Below are 10,652 nucleotides of genomic sequence, written 5' to 3'. Positions count from 1 at the left end.
TGTTTTACTGCCTACAGAACTAGAACTAAAATAACGTGATCTATTGGAGAGTTCTGTTATGCCTTTATGCTACTGAAGTCCAAACCCTATTAGCCCTTCATAGGGCTATAGCATTTGACGACTCTAATGAGAACGTGCTGTTTTGAAAGGAATACCCTGAAAACAGGAAATCAGTAGTTTCTCATCATTTCTGTTTTCCCAGTTCATGCATTTATTACTAGAATTAGCTTACAAGAAAACCTTATTAAGCCTCTTCTCCTTACTAAGGAAAAGGCCTGTAGGGACAGGATGTATGTGTTTCAGTACAAAATGCTTAATTTTGATAATGAATGTTAGCAACATCAGGAATACACAATGACCTGAGTGATATTTGAAATGAAAAAAAACAAAACCAGCTTGGGACAGCAGTCAAGCCAACTCTCAGTCAAGACAATGCCTTTTGAAAAGGGAAGTGTTTTGTGAGTTTTGAGGAAATTTAGGGAGAAAATCTGATGTGCATCGCAGGCTTTTCTCATTTGATCTTTTCACTGATACTAGCAAGTTGCTACATTGCACCAAGTTTAAGTGTGTCCTTACTGCTGCCTTGTAGATGTCATAGGAGAACATGGATCTCCAAGAAATTAAATGTCCTTGTAGCTCAGATCAGACTCTGTTGTGAGGTGTTGCAGAAGATTTAAAAAAAAAAAAAAAAAAAAAAGGTTGCAGGAGAAATAGAACAAATGGTTCAGTTCACAGTTGTAAATTTGAGGTGAAACATGTTTGAGAAGACCTTTAGCACTAGTCTGAGTATGATGCTTTCAGCATGGAAACTATGTATTACACTGGACATGAATAAAAGTTGTTCTGTGTAGCTGTTAAATAAAGATCATAGACAACCCTATTGCTTAGTAAAGGTGTACAAAAGGATTTCTTCTATAAAAAAGAAAGACTGCATGTCTCTTTGGCTGAAACGTTCCACTACGGCTTTTTGTTCAGTTTTATGTTGTTTCCTGATTTGGATACAGGAAAACTTTAAAAGAAAAACTATTTTAAATCTTGTTTCCATAGCATCCTTCTTGCTGTAACTGATGTATCAAGTTGCTTGTTTACCCTAAGGGTTCCATCTTCACAGCCAACTTCCTTTCTCCTCCTTTTCGTTACTGTTGTTCGAACATTGCATTAGGATGAAAAAAGAAGGCCGTGGCAAGGACCAACGGGTAAGCCTGGGAATTCAGAATTCCCATTTTCTTTAATCTGGATTTATCTGAGGTGGTTAATTTAAAAAGCTGTAAACTGTATGAGAAAAGACTGAAGTCACAGCTAGCTTATACCTGAAACATTGTCTCTGTTGTGCCATTTTGTAGCAGTGCTAGAAATCTGGTTACTGAAGCAGGTAGCAATTTACTGAAAGTGGCAGGTAAAAATTGAAATCTTTTGATTTCTTACCCAGGAATGGCATGCCAAATGGATTCAGAATGGGAACTAAAACATCTTAATCGTTGTTCTGCCACATGCTAACTGCAAAATTTCAGGCCAGCCATTGAGCCTTGGGTGTTCTGGTTTCTTAGCTTGAGCAAATTGGATAGTATTATCACTAACTTCTAGAATTGAGCCTTAAAATCATCTAAAGAGAACTTACATTTTCACTGAAAAATCAGGGGATGTTTTGTTGATGATTCTGATGGAAGCAGGTTTTCAGCCTAGGTAAATAGCAAATAATCAATGGGAACAGAAAACTAGCCAGACTGAATATTATTTATCCTTTTGCAGGCTTTGTGAGGTGAATACTTAAGAACAAATAGCACTAGCTACTGCCACTTTATCAGCCCTGAGGCTTTGTTTGTAATGCTGGACTTAAGGATGAAAACCAAAGCAAGCCAGCCCCTTTTTAAATTCTCCTTTGTATCTCATTTCTTACTAGCTGACTGATACCATTTGCTACTCTTCCTTACAATCCTATGAAATGAACTGCATCAGCAATCAAGGGCTTAGGCAGGCATACCACAGATTTGGGAACTAACCTACTTTTTACCTCTGTATTGCAGCTAAGTAGCAGCGACAGCGATGTTCCTCTTGATTCCTGAAACTGAATCAGAAGTTCAGCATGGAAACAAGTCCCTTAAGCCATTCTCTAGAGTGAAGGACCCTCGTTCTTCCCCACCTTTCATAGCAGGAGGGGAAACTGCAGAATAAGCACAATGTTAATGAGTACAGCCCACTTGCCAAACTTTCTGCTGCAACAGAACTTCCTCTGGTCCCAAGAGGGCACAGCCATTTTAGTGGGACCATATAGCTGGTACGCTCCTTTAATACAGGAGCTCAGCAGTGCACACTGGGTGAGGGAGTCCCTTGAGCAAGATCTAGGCAGTGAGGAGAAACTTCTGTCAGCAGATGATTATTATGACATCTAAATGCCTCATAATTTCAGGACAAGTGGTCATTTTGGGCAACTAATGCCTTGAGTGTCCCTGTTGCTGGAATCTGGAAATGCTACAGCTTTGGTAGCCTTTTATCTGTTAAATATGTTGCAGTTGTACTAGTTTTGAAGATTTTTAGGTTTGCAGAAATCTGACATTACAGCAATACTCTGAAGAGATGGATGGTTTAGTAGTAATATCTGACAAACTACAGTCTTTGCCATGCATCTCTTCAAATAATTTAGGAAATAAATGGTAGTTTCATTTAGATGGGTAGCCTCTGGAGGGGGGAAAAAGTATAGAACGGATTGTAAAAACTCTGCGTTACAAAGTGGCTCTGAATCTGCCAAACAGCTTTATTGCTAATATTATCTTATACCTAATAAGTTTAATATACTTTCTAGCTGTGCTTTTTCTTCTCAGAAAAGAAAACAATATTCGCTTCACTTTGGACTGCTAAGAAAAAATGAATGAATCCTAAAATGCTTATTGAAGTAAACTTTTTGTCTTCCCATGTTGATATCTTCTTATCTCTCAATTTTGGATATATTGATGTGTAAGTATTTCTCCACAGGGTGATTGGATGAAAAGTGTGTTTTTGCTTTCAGACTTGAAATTTATGTATCTTTCTTTTGACACCAAAGTGAAGCAATAGCCAAACAAGTCAAAAGAACTGTAGAATTCTATTTATAGAAGATCTGGAAAGCAACTTTAAAGTATTGTAGAAACTTCCCACGCTTGATGTTTTTGTAGGCTTATTCAGCAGCCTGAGTCTTCAGAGTATTGCAGCAAAAGCTTTCTATTCTACCTGTACCTGTGCTTTCAATTCAATAGGCATTGTCCTGACAATCTTAAAGACCCTTCTAAGAAGGTTAATGATGTGTCACGTTTTGTTGTGTGTGGGATAAAACTAAGTTGACATTGCGTTAAATTTGATAATTTGGCAATGCAAAAAGTATTCAGAAGAAGAGAATAAAATCAAGTTTTTGATCTAAGAACTTATCCAGTTATTGAAGTTATCATTTTCTTCTCATTAATAAAGGTATCAAAAAGGGAAAAACTATTAATATATGTTGTAGTCTAAGCTGCAATAATGCCTTGACAATTTTGTATGGGAATGTGGTAGTTGGGGAGAAGGGTTAGTACATACTAATAATACGTGCATATTATTGGGAGTCATTGATAGCAGGTTGTACATGGTTCATGCAGGATTACATAGATGTGTACTACATTTATTTGATGATCGTAACATGCAGATTAGTTAAAAAAACTCCAATTGTGGCATAAATTCATGGATTGGTCAGTTGTTTTATAATAATGTATTCTGGCAAATCTTGGTTGGTTGTGGAATATCAGTGTTGGGTTCCAGATTTCCTCTGAAAATTTTTCTTTTGTAATTTATCTAAAAGGTGTCTTGTGGCTTTCTTACAATTGGTAAGATTCATGTCTTCAATGTCCTCTGTTATGTTATTTTGGGGAGAATTGCACAATTTTATTATATAGTGCTATTTTGAACAAGGTATTTACAAAACACTTATGTATTTTTATATGCTGCCATTCCTAAGAATGCAAGACATAACCTACTGAACTGTCTTAGCTATACTGGAAATCAGTATTTATTCAGTAACTTAATTTCAGAGAGAGATTTATTTGCATCTGCAGAAGGCTGGAGTGCTGAAGAACTACTCTCATCGAAATGTAATGGCTGTATTTCTGTGCCATTCTGCATCCTTCCTTGTGTTCTCACGTATCTGTCTTGTTTTTGCTGTTAAACTAACATTGTTATGCATGATATCTATTCTGAACTGCTGATGAGGCAGTTATTGTGTGCCCACAGCCAGTATGCACATAGATAGAGAACACTGAGTGGGCCAGTGAGTGAGGGCTGTGCCTGATTACAGGTCTTCAGTAGATGTCCTATGTTACCTTAATAGCTTTCAGGGAATGCACCATTTCTACAATGGCAGTGCAGTGCAAGGTCCTCTAAGCTATGGACCTTAGGGATCAATTAATTCCAGTATCTCAGGGACTGCAATTGATGTAGTGCAGCAGAAGGGCATGATAAATCCTATTTGTGTCTGCCAAGAGCTTTGGGACCCTATAGGAAGAACTGATCCCAGAATTGCAAAGGGCAATTCTATGCACACTCTAGCTCTGGTTTCATTACCTCATAAGAATCAGTAAAGCTATCCTTGGTTGACTTTGACACAAATGATATCAGGTTCTGGCTGGACCTATTTGCAAACTGTGTCCATGTAATTTCATTCCAACGATAAGAATTTTGGGGGAAAACACATGACAGTGATCTCACTGAAACATAGCAATTTCACTGACTCTTTTTGTTCAGTGTTATCTTCTGATAATAGAAATAGGAAAATTACTGTAGTTTTCCTCCATTTCTCTCTAGGACCTTTAGGACTTTTGAAAAACTGTCTGGCTGTCAATGTGCTCAAAATGAGAGAAGACAAGGATAGCGACGGAATATAATAGATACTGCCCTTTCATTTAAAAGGAAAAGTGGTGGGGGGGAAGGCTACTGGTCTCCAGTAGCCAAACAATAGCTGTGAGTCTGAATATGAGCTGTTGCTCTATAGAGTAACAAACATTTCAATGAATTCCACCACATCCCCTTCCCCCCGAGTAGATTAAGGTTCCCAAATCAAGGGAAGCCTGCAGAATTTCAAATCTGCAGATCCTGTGGAACTGCAAGGGAGGCATCTATGCACTTCACAACGATGTGTCCCGAGTGCAAACTGCTCATGTGATCTGGTTTAGATGCTGACAGCAAAGCAGCCAACACAACCTCATCCTGAGGGGTTTCTGCTTCCTTGATTCTGTAAAAAGGTGTTTGTCCACTAAAGTACAAATAAGCTTTATTCTTTTCCTGTAAGTGGTTAATTAGCTCCAGAACTACTCCTGTCATCTTACATACTTCCCTAGAACAGGAGAATCAAGTTAGCGTCTTTAGCGTACCTTCACCTGAGGAATGAAGGGTGGATAGAGATTGTTCCTTACATTTGGCCCCTTTCCTTCCCTAAGAAGGGGAAGCACATCCCTTCTATTGCATTATTGTGTGACTTTTAGGGATGTATGAGGGTGACCATGCTGCAGCTATGCAAGAGCAATAGAGGTTTGACACCTGATAAGGAAAGGGAAGGAATATTTTCAGATGCAAGAACGTTGAGGTTGTATTGGATGAAGCTTAGAGAAAACTGCAGAGTATTTAGGAAGAAATAAATACGATGTCTTGAAATCCCTGCATCCTCACTGGGTAGAGCAAATAAGCACAGTAACAGAAGATAGGACCAGTTATGTATCCCTTGGAGGGCCAGCTTTATAGAGTTGGATGGTTTGGAGCTGATATTTAAGGACACCCCATAGCAGAGGTACAGAGCAAATGCATACCATTTACCCAATAAATAAATAAAATCATTGAGAAAAGGCAAAGGAATGCTGGCATGACTAAGCTCCAACATAAGAGGAAAGGTGGTAATTAAAAGCAAAAAAGCATTTTTTGGAAAGCTCAGGCAATATTGGAAATACTTGTCAGTTAAATGTAAAACTTAATAAAGTAGGCAAAAAGTCTTGAGGTGCAACTAGCAAATAAAAAAAAAAAATCCCAACCCCAATGTCAAATCCTTTTTCGAAGACAGCAGGAAGAGGGAGCTTTCTAGAGAGTGTGTTGGGCCAATAGATAGCCCAGGGTGAAAGGAGCCTTCAGAGAAGGTAAATGTGTATCTGAAAAATAAAAAGAAGTTTTTGTGCTCAATGCAAAGGAAGTTCAAGGGTTTTGTGTGCCTGAGCTTTTTTGAGGGAGAATTCATCAGAGTATTTGACTCGAAATGAAGTGTTAGTAGGAGTTGTAGAACAAACGGACAAACTCAACTGCAGCAAATTGCCAGGAACCAACAGTTTTTACCCAGGATAAAGCATGAAATCTTGGAATTACTAATTTGAATGTGTAGCCACATGTTTAAAAATAGCGTACACTTCAGGACTGGAAGATGCCAGGTGTGAGGAATTTGAGAAAGGGCTGCGTGAGACCTTGGGCAACTAAACTTTAGCAAGCCTGATATCTGTAGCAGGCAAATTAGTAGAAAACTAATTTATAAAATGTTTTCATATTAAGAATATGATTATTGGATACTAAGATAAACGTGATAGAATGGGGAGGAGTAATTATGTAGAATGCATTAATGAATTCTGACCCACAGTGGGAGAGATCTCCAACTAGCTCACCTGAATTTCCAAAAGGCTTTCTACAAGTTCCCTTACCATAGGATCCTAAAGAAACTGCTATTGAATAAAATGAAAGGTCTTTTCAGAGGTAAATAGCAGTGAAGAGACAAGAAAGAAGCTAGGCACAAATGACTGGCAGCAATTTTTGTAAGTGACGCTATTCCCCTCCATATCTCAGAAAAATTCTAGTAGAGCTGGCAAAAATACAAGGAAAAAGGTGATATGGTTGAGAGAGAGGGGACGGCTTCCATTCTAGGAATTACTGATTAAACCAAACACTCAACTATCCAGTGATTGCGGTTGGACCTGCTCAAGCAGGATCACCTAGAGCATGTTACTCTGGATTGTGTCCAGATGGCTTTTGAATATCCCCGGGGAAGGAGACTCCACCACCTCTCTGGGCAACCTGCTCCAGTGCTCAGTCACCCTCACAGATGTTTTTCCTCATATTCAGATGGAACTGCTGGGGTTTCAGTTTCTGTCTGTTGCTGGGTACTACTGAGAAGAGTCTGGTCCCATCCTCTTGACACCCTCTCTTCAGCTACTTGTATACAGTGATCAGATCCCCCCTCAATCTTCTCTTCTGCAGCCTGAAGAGTCCCGGCTCCCTCAGCCTTTTCTCATAGGAGAGATGCTCCAGTCCCTTCATCTTTGTAGCCCTCTGCTGGACTTGCTATAGTAGTTCCATGTCTTTCCTGTACTGGGGAGCCTGGTACATGGATACAGTACAACACTCTTCCTAATGCAGCCCAGGATACCCTTGGCCTTCTTGGCCACAGGGGCACATTGCTGGCTCATGGTCGCCTTGTTGTCCACCCAGACTCTCAGGTCCTCTGCAGAGCTGCTTTCCAGCAGGTCAGCCCCCAGCCTGTACTGGTGAATGGGGCTATTCCTCCCCAGCTGCAGAACCCTGCGCTTCCCTCTGTTGAACTTCAGGAGGTTTCCCTCTGCTCATCTCTCCAGCCTGTCCAGGTCCCTCTGAAGGGCAGCACAGCCTTCTGGTGTGTCAGCCACTCCTCCCACTTTAGCATCCTCAGCAAACTTGCTGAGGGTGCACTCTGTCCCTTCATCCAGGTCATCAATGAATAAGCTAACCAATACCGGACCCAGTGTTGACCCTTTGGGTATGCTGCTGGTTACTAGACTGTGCCACTGATCACAACCCTCTGAGCTTGGCCATTCAGCCAGTTAAAAATTAAATAGGCCCTCAAAAATTACTGGTGGCAGCTATATTGCAAGCCGCCACAGTGAGGTACTGGGAAAAGTTTTCACCTAGCAATAATTCCACCTTGTGGTTGCCTCATCAGCTATAACACTGCAACTGTGTGCACTCTAGCCTAGACCAGAGACTGCTAACAGGAGATGTGATAGAGGTCTGTTAGATGAAAGTAGCTTGGAGATGATGGGAAAATAACTGATTGCTAGCACCTCTTTTCCTATGCAAGAGGTTAGGTCCTCAAATCATTTTAATAGGAGCCAGGCTCAAAAGAGAGATGATGAGGTTCCTCATACACCATGTAGATAATCTGAGGAGCTTCTTACTTCAGGATGTTGTGGGTGCCAGAAATTTTTGTGGGTTTAGAGGTAGACAAGATCACAGAAGAGAAATCCTTGGAGAATTGCTAAATGTATTTGGCTCAAGGACCTTGACCTGCAAGTTATTGGATTCTAGCAGAGCATTTAACAGAAGCGTTGCTATCTGCTTCAGTGCTCTTACACTCGTTTTTAGGCATCTGCTTTGGGCTGCTGTTAGAGACCGCGAGTTGGACTTGATAACATGACAACTGGTAACCTATGTTCACTCTCTGCCTTTCCGTAGGTTACAGCTGGTTGCTTCTAATCACACCTCTTCCAGAAATCACTTACCCTTCCTTGCCCAGGCTTAATCCTTGACTGCAGATTCATTGTTCAGACTGCTTTATGATCCGATATGAGAAGGAAAAAACAGGAGGCTGGCAGCACACCTTGACCAGTCCTGCTATGTCGCAGCCTGAATTTAGCCACTACAGAGAAGGAATTGTAGTTCTTTTCACTGTTTCCTTCTCCTTTGTTTATCGCGCTTCTTTCTTGCATCTGTGTCATACATCAGCAGCTGGTTAATTAGTTTATTCACATGCTAAGCATGCACCCCCGTTACTGGTGTCACTCATTCAGCTTGAGGTAAATGTTATGTTAAGATCTTTTCTGGTCTCTGCCCTTGTTGAGCAACCCCATTTCCATAGCTGATGTAAGTCAGATCAAAGGTATCCTGCTGTGATTAACCAAGGCTCTGCTGCCCGATTCGCTTATTACCTCAAAAACACTCTATCACTCAGCTGTAAGCAGCTGCCCATATATGCACTTATCCTCTTGTCAGATAATGTATGTGCTTTTCACCTATCTATCAGCTATCACCTAATTGTATCATGGCTGAGCTAGCCAGATATCCTGCTTTTTTCATACATGCATAATTGGTATGCTGCTTTGAATGCCAGCTTTCACCTTTTTAATGTCATTTGGCTTCTGTTTCTATGGCATTGCTTTCTGGCTGAACAGTAGTAAACGGACAGATAACACTGAGCAAGCCTTAATGTGCTTAATGTGAATTATCAGCCAGATAAAAATGTGCAGTTGAGCAGAAAGAGAAAGTAAATGCCCAGATAGCTGAGGAACTATGAAGTGAGGAAGGAAAAAAAAGGCTGTGCCATATAATTCTGTTCTGTGTCTTATCAGAATTATTTTGAGGCTGCAGTACTTCTCCATTCATTATTTTCATCTGTACTTCAGATATCTCTTTAATGTATTTATAAACTGGAGCTGATAAGTAGTATTTAATAGCATAGTTCTTTCAGTAGCATGGAAACAAAACTCTGCTCTATTTTTTTTTTATTTTTATTTTCAATGTCACTATTGAATTTGAAAATCAGCTGAAGAAATCCTTTGCCAAAAAGCAGATGATGCTTTGGAATTTGAATTGTCAGGGCACCCTGCATGGTTTAGCAGTTCTTCAGGGCTAGCGTCGGGGGGTCCCCGGCGGGGCAGGGCCGGGTCTTGCCGCAGTACCCGTCCCCCTGCCCCGAGGCAGCAGGGCACCAGGGGTGGCCGGAGCTGCCCCAGCCCTGGCTTGGGGCACCACCGTGGGGATGTGCTGAGGCTGGGCAGGGGCCGAGCTGTGGTGGGCTGGAGCCAGCACCGCTGCAGCATCGCAGAACAGTGACCGATGGCCCTGGGCTGGGCTGAGCTGAGATGGGGCCTGTGGCTGGGCGGGGGCCTTCTTGTCATTAGTGCTAGCATTAATGGTATCATAACCTCTAAACCATTGCATAAATACAATAGAAAAGTCATCCATGTAATAAGAGGTTAATTTATCTTTCAGCTATGTGTTTCAACCATCAGTTTATTAAATGTTAGTGTCTGTATACTCTAGTGAGGCCAATACGCTTTTACCACAGTTCTTGAGTAGCCGTCGCTACACAATGGGAGAGAAAGTTGTGAGAGCTGCTAGTCACGGTACCTCTGGGTTACATATCATGCGCCAATAGCGTTTAATTATTTACACAACAGTATCAAAAGGAGAGATTTTCTAATGAATCTGTATCTTGCCGAAGCAAATAAGAATAAATGTTGCATGTCAACAGTATTTGACGTTTTGACACCAAGTCAAAGAAAAGGGCACTGCTCTGCAGTGTACACTGCCACTTGGACTTGTCCATAGCCTCATTATGTGGACCCCATCTGGAGAGACTGGCTGCGGTCATCACGCAGCCGATTCAGTGACCTTGCTGAATAGGCCGTAATGGGGCAACATAAAAAAATTAGAAAAGCAGGTGATAGGATCAATGATGAGAACTCGGTGTGCTGTCACTGATAAAAGGTCATTCATCTCAAGAACATGATTGTGTGCTGTTCTGGCCTGTTGGATCAGGGAGGTTGTATCAATGACAAATGAACTGTGTAAGGCTGAAGACAACCACACTGAATGGCAGACACATACAGCGGTGATGTCTTTGCCTATTTGCTGTGTTTTATGGCTCTTCT

At 41.0% G+C, this 10,652-nt stretch overlaps 1 non-coding gene across 1 annotated transcript; it reads right to left on the bottom strand.

Moving 5' to 3' along the window:
• Nucleotides 1-7,819: 7,819 nt before the first annotated feature.
• Nucleotides 7,820-7,968, bottom strand: LOC138064877 (U4 spliceosomal RNA). The gene has a single exon (XR_011138134.1). It is a non-coding gene; the product is annotated as a U4 spliceosomal RNA (small nuclear RNA).
• Between the last annotated feature and the right edge of the window lie 2,684 nt (nt 7,969-10,652).

The sequence above is a fragment of the Struthio camelus genome, chromosome Z (genome assembly GCF_040807025.1).
Source record: "Struthio camelus isolate bStrCam1 chromosome Z, bStrCam1.hap1, whole genome shotgun sequence".
Lineage (NCBI taxonomy): Eukaryota > Metazoa > Chordata > Aves > Struthioniformes > Struthionidae > Struthio > Struthio camelus.
Note: the sequence above shows the minus strand (reverse complement) of the source record. Positions and strands in the feature narration are given on the sequence as shown.